At 33.4% G+C, this 6,365-nt stretch overlaps 1 protein-coding gene across 4 annotated transcripts in view; it reads right to left on the bottom strand.

Annotated features, from left to right (window-relative positions):
• LOC106877599 (probable G-protein coupled receptor CG31760) overlaps window positions 1-6,365 on the bottom strand; it is a 1,064,573-nt gene that overhangs the window by 655,433 nt on the left and 402,775 nt on the right. The gene's annotated exons all lie outside the window — the stretch shown is intronic.

Genomic DNA, 6,365 nt, shown 5'->3' with positions numbered 1-6,365 from the left:
ATATATATATATATATATATATATACGAACACGTAAGTACATATACATTTCTATATATATATATTATATTTATGTATGAGTGTGTATATCATATTACACTGGTCAACACACTTTTTGCTGACTTCGGTTTTGGGATTGTTTTTAGTTCATTTTGAGTTGCTGATTTCCAATTTGGCATCCATTGTTTCCTAATACATCAGGTTTTCATTCTATAGCATAACTCTATTTTATGAAGTACTGTATAAATAATTTATCTGGTCAGGATAGTTCAATAAGTTTTATAGCTTCAAACCATAAGTTATAACGTCAATAGAATATGAAATGTAAGATAGCATTAACTTTTACTAAATACCTTCTGTTAACGTTCTAATATGATGGATAAAACAGAAACCACCATACACATACTTTCATATCCACGGAACAAATTTCCGCTTGCGAGAGCGTCTAGAGTCTTTTATGTTTACACAGTCTCTTTGAATATTCCAACAGTAGTCTGCCGTCATGTGTATGTTCCATCAGACTTGATATCTCTCCTCCATAATCTTTATTGCTTGATGAAATCATTCACCATGCTCATCGCTCATGTCTACGAGACTAGCAGGAAATTCATCGAGATGGTTATTGAGGAAATGAAGCTTTATGCTCATGTTGCAGCCTAGAAGATGAAAGCTATCAACTAATGTCTCCACCAAATTCTTGTAGTTTACAACCTTTACGCTCCCTAAAAATCCTTTCATAACAGTGGCAAATGAAACCCATGCTCTTTTTCCTATGTCAGACATCGAACTGGAGAAATTCTTGCATTTCGTTAACTTTCTGCTCATCATAATTAAGTAAATTTAATACAACTTTTCTGTGATCATAATCCTCTTTTAAGTGTACAGAGTGACCAATAGGAAGCGCATCAAACAAGTTTCCATTATAGAGCAATACACATTTTTTAGACTCTTCATTGTACTATCTATGAAGAGCCTCCATTCTCTAGGATCATACTGTTCAACACCCATCAGGTTTAACAGTCTCGCCACGTCACAACAGTAAACAAAATCTTTTCCAACTGTAAACAATGCCAAGAAACTTTTTCCTTGTTCCGATAACAAAGTCACGTTTGTTTCTTTCTGCAACAAATTCTTCTCTTTCAGCCTCGTCTGCAGTCATGTGCATGTTCCATTAGCCTAATAACTCTGTTGACAGTCCTAGGTCTCTAACTAAATCATTAAGTTCTGTCTGGTTGAAGTTTTCACGTTTTTTGGCTGATGTTTCTACAAAGTCTAATCATTGTCATGTTCATGATTTACATCTACTTCACATATACCACTTTCACCTCACAGTGAAGGTAGATCCTTGAAAACGAGTACTGGTATTCCATCTAAGTGAAGCACTGGATGAATTGTCGAATCCAGATTTGGATAACGTATTTTCTGCCACGTTCTCTTGCTATGACCAGACGTCTTTGTGAGACAAAAGTAGCAATCGCTTCTATGGTTCTTTCGCTCCCACTATATCATAGGAATACCAATGTTAGTTGTTTCCTTGTGGTATTATTTGTCCATTGGCGTAGATTTTCGATGTAGGGTTTACATACATTGTGCGGGCCCACAATTCATCCTGATTACCAACTTTAAGTAAGTCAAGTAGGATCTTTTCACAATGACACTAGCGTTCATTCTTTGACTTGGTACTGTAAAACACCCGCATATATAACAAAGAGAGTCAGGAAAATTCAAACATTTTAAACATAGAGCTACGGGTGGGGCCAATATGGACCAGTCCATACAGAAGGAGCTAGACGTGATAGAAAAAAAACTATTGCTATTTTAAAACGCAGTGACCCTAATTACCCCACAACAGGTCTAAAACGTAGGTCAGCAGAAAATAATTTGTTGGCCAGTGTTATATATGAACATATGTATGTATATTAAAGTTTCTCGGACTGGTTATCTTACGTTACAACGCCGATGATTTTGATTTGACAAGAATTGTACTAATATCTCTACTTTCCTTATGTCTCTGATGTAACAGGAATATATATATATAAGAAAATATACTGTAATGACATCACGCAGCTAAGAATCAGATTTATCTCTAACTGTATTTCTCATTCAACTGAGTTTTATTAATTAATTTCTGGGATTGTCCCCAAATACCTTATCCTGACAAGGATTCATCATCTAGTTAATGACGTTTCTCATTGCTAATGATATAAGTTTATCCAAATTTTATTGACTTATATAATATTCCTGCTTGTACCATTTCTAGCATTAAATTTACGTTAGCATGTGTTCCTGAATAATCTCCCGCAAGCACTCCTTTAAGTTATCACATTACTCTATGTTCATTTATCATACGTCTATAATGATCTAATAATAGCAATATCCGTGTAACTATGCATTGATCATGAGGCCCAAGAAAGCTAATCCATGAAGCGATTGTACTGCTGATGATCAACCATCAATAATATTGCATTTGTGGTTTAATTTAAATCATTTGAAATTTAGGGCTTGTTTCTTCCCTGTCAGATTATTACAAGTAGTGTTCAAATAATGACTGTCCTTGTCACTAATGGTAAATTCATTAAGTTCATTAGAATTTTAATTCTCTGAAACTCCTTGACTTAATGCATCAAGGATTCCATCGCACACATTACAACATAGTTTTAATTGAATAGTGAGTTACGAAATTGGAAACACAAATACATATAAAGGTGTTAGGATACTTGAGCTGATGTGATGCATGTTTACATATTTACTTGAGTATATAGTAATAAATAAATATAAATCTATGTATGTATGTATCTTATTTCTTTATTGCCCACAAGGGGCTAAACATAGAGGGGACAAACAAGGACAGACAAAGGGTGCGTAACTGGTACTTAATTTATCGACGCCAAAAGGATGAAAGGCAAAGTCGACCTTGGCGGAATTTGAACTCAGAACGTAACGGCAGGCGAAATACTGCTAAGCATTTCGCCCGGTGTGCTAACGTTTCTGCCAGCTCACTGCCGTCGAAATGCTCACCGTATGTATGTATCTATCTATCTGTCTAATTGTCTGTCTGTCTGCTTATCTATCTATCTATCTATCTATCTATCTATCTATCTATCTATCTATCTATCTATCAATATACATGTGCAGACATACACACACACACACACACACACATACACACACACACACACACACACACGCACACACATATATATGTATATGTGTGTGTGTGTGTGTGTGCATATATGTACATAACATAATAGAGAAAGAGAAAAAAAATGGAATTCGGGAGATTTTTTATTTATCACTACGATCGTTTTTATCCGTCGTGCATCGGTCCCTCACGGGTGAGATTCTCTTCAAATTCTTGTGGTGCATCATTCGGTGTAGTTGTGCTACGTCGAGTGCTTTGTCAAAAGGCACCTCGTTGTTTAATCTGCGTTTTGGTTATTTCGATTAGAATATATTGTGGTATTTGTTAATAGGCACTCGCATACAAGAGAAAACATGAGTTAGAATGAGATAAAATTAACAACAGTTCTCTTATAGGTTATGCACCTACGTACAAAGAACCGTAAATAAAATGTGTACAATGATTCGCACCCATAAAGAGATACGTTAAATAAAAACCATAAAATGATAAAATAACCCTGTTTTTTGTCTGATACATAGCTGTTTTATAATTTTATTACTTTATTTAACGTATCTTTTTATCAATGCAAAGCATAGTACTTGATTTGCTTGTTCATTGTCTACTTATTTATGGTTCTTTGTAAGTAGGTTTACAACCTATAACTGAATTGTTCTTCATTCTAACTCATTCCAACTCATGCTTTTTTCTTGCTTGACACCAGTTAAACGCAAATACCACAATGTATTCTAATCGAAATAAGCGAAACAGAGATTAAAGAACCAGGTACCATTTGACAAGTCACCTGATGAGGCACATCAATTTATACAGAATTTCATCCGTGAGGGACGGGTGCACGATGACTCGAAATGATCATAACGATTAATTTATTAATCATTCATTTTCTTTTTTCTCTCTCATATGTTACAAACACGACGGGTACGAGGGAATTCCTGAAGTAGATTCAGTGGCACCTATATCCACACTGCGAAAGACATCTGGTACCGAATACGGTGAACGTGCATGAAAACGCATACTACCAGAGGTGTACAGAAAATTAAAATTATTATAGTCATCCATAGCCATCTTTTTACTCCGCCTGTTTTATCTTCAACATTCCTATGAAATTGTCCATGCATTCTTTTCTTTAACCACCTATTTTCAAAATCATTCTTTCTCAAGTCCATGTACAGTGCTTTATCTTTGCAATTTTCTATGCTATACAAGGCTGACCTTCTTACTTCCAATAATAGAGTAATCAAAGAAGGGGAAAAAGAAGAATGTGGTAATTAATAATATATAATTACTCATGTTTAAGGTTATTGTACAAGGGTTTGATAAAAATAAAAATAGAAATAAATGTTATTTTAATAGCGTTAGAAGGTTAGAAACTAGAATGAGAATATATAGGGGTTCTCGTTAAGAAATTAATTACTATGAGGAAGGTATTAAGTCATTTTGATATGTGTATACAAACGTGTTGTCTATATTCTGAAAAGGAAACCGACAGAGAAGGAAAAATAACAAGAAGACGGTGATTAGATTATCTATATATTTTTTGTGAATAAATGTCGATGTGCATCGGTTTTGGATTTATAAAAAAACGAAAGTTATGGATGTGAAATTACGTACGCAACCAATTAGGATTTCCATTAAGCAATTTTTTAAAAAAGTGTTGGCTCCAAAAACGAAAAGGAGGTACAGGTTGTGAACTTTGAATGGCTAATGTAGTGAATATAAATAATAACTAATAGTACATTACGGTACAAAAGGAATTGTTTCATATGTGCACCGTGTTACTCATGAGTACAATTAATATAAAGAAATTTGGATCAAATCATGCAAAATATGAAAATAAACAAATAGAATGAGCGTGTTTTAAAAAATCATAGAGGTACGTTTATAATTAGGATTTCAAAAAAGAGTAACCATATAACACATGCAGTGGTCTTCATGAGGAAAGTAAGGTTTGTATCAATAAATTCAGGATTAAATAAATAAATAGAAAAAGATAAAAAGACGAATAAAGTATGAGAATAATATAGATATATTGAAACAAAATAAAATATGATAGTAAGAAGATGAAAATATAAAATATAAAATTTAGAGAAATAAAATAAAAATAAATATTGGTATAAATATATCATATATAATTGATGTAGTGATTATATAAAGATTTAGTGGAATTTATAACAAAGTTATCTATGAGTGTGAAGGCATGGAGAGAATTTCCCGACTCTCTCACTTAATAGTTTTTAGTAGAAAAAGGAATTCTATAGTGTTCAGTTGTACATAGGTCACAGTATTTATCTGGTGATGGAAGGGTTTGGCCTTATATAAAACTTTGCATCTAATTTTAAAACTACTCAGGCTAGTTTATGAAAGTTTCTTTGGATTTTGAAAAGTAAGCTCATGGTACGCGAGCTTGGTGTTAATAAAGAACCGATAGAAGAGTAGTGTTTACCGGCAGCTTCCACGGTGGCTTGCTAACATTTTTTTGGCAATGATTATTAAATTTACACTGTTCTTTAATTATACAATCACAAAAGTTACTAATATTATCAGAGGGATTTTCATGTTGGTTGGGGCGAGTGATTTTCCCTTGATTGTTAAGCTGATGTGCTGTACGTTTAGCGTAAGATTTATCTAGTTTAGCAGAGTTAATAGATGATATTATCTAAATAGAGTGCGAGTTACTGAAAAGCCATATTGGAAACAACCGCTATGAAGTAATTCACTGTATTTGTTTTTATTTAAGTTGAAGTGTATATTAATTATCTTGTGTGTTATTAAAATTATGTTAGATTTCACTTGCTTCGTGAATGGCATTAAACAACATTCCTTGGCATTAAACAACATGCTTGGAGATTCCTATCAACAAAATGGTTCGACAGAAACATATGTATAAGTTCTTTCTTATGTATTTCTTAACTCTCTATGAGCTTTCAACTTCCGATCAGTTTATTTATTTATTTGTAATGTTTTTGTTTTCAAAAACAGACGTCATCTTCCTACAACATGCAAATAAATCAGTACTTACACCCATTTATTCTCCATTTTCTGCTCCTTGTTTTTCCCTCAAAATTAAAAAAGATTCAGTAATCCTAAACATATGCCAATGACTTTACCATTATATGATACGGATTAAACCAGTGGAATGCCTTGGATTATATAATCCTTAATGAGGACTTAACGCCATCGAATTAACTCTCTCTCTCTCTCTCTCTCTCTCTCTCTCTCTCTCTCTC

The sequence above is a fragment of the Octopus bimaculoides genome, chromosome 9 (genome assembly GCF_001194135.2).
Source record: "Octopus bimaculoides isolate UCB-OBI-ISO-001 chromosome 9, ASM119413v2, whole genome shotgun sequence".
Classification (NCBI taxonomy): domain Eukaryota; kingdom Metazoa; phylum Mollusca; class Cephalopoda; order Octopoda; family Octopodidae; genus Octopus; species Octopus bimaculoides.
Note: the sequence above shows the minus strand (reverse complement) of the source record. Positions and strands in the feature narration are given on the sequence as shown.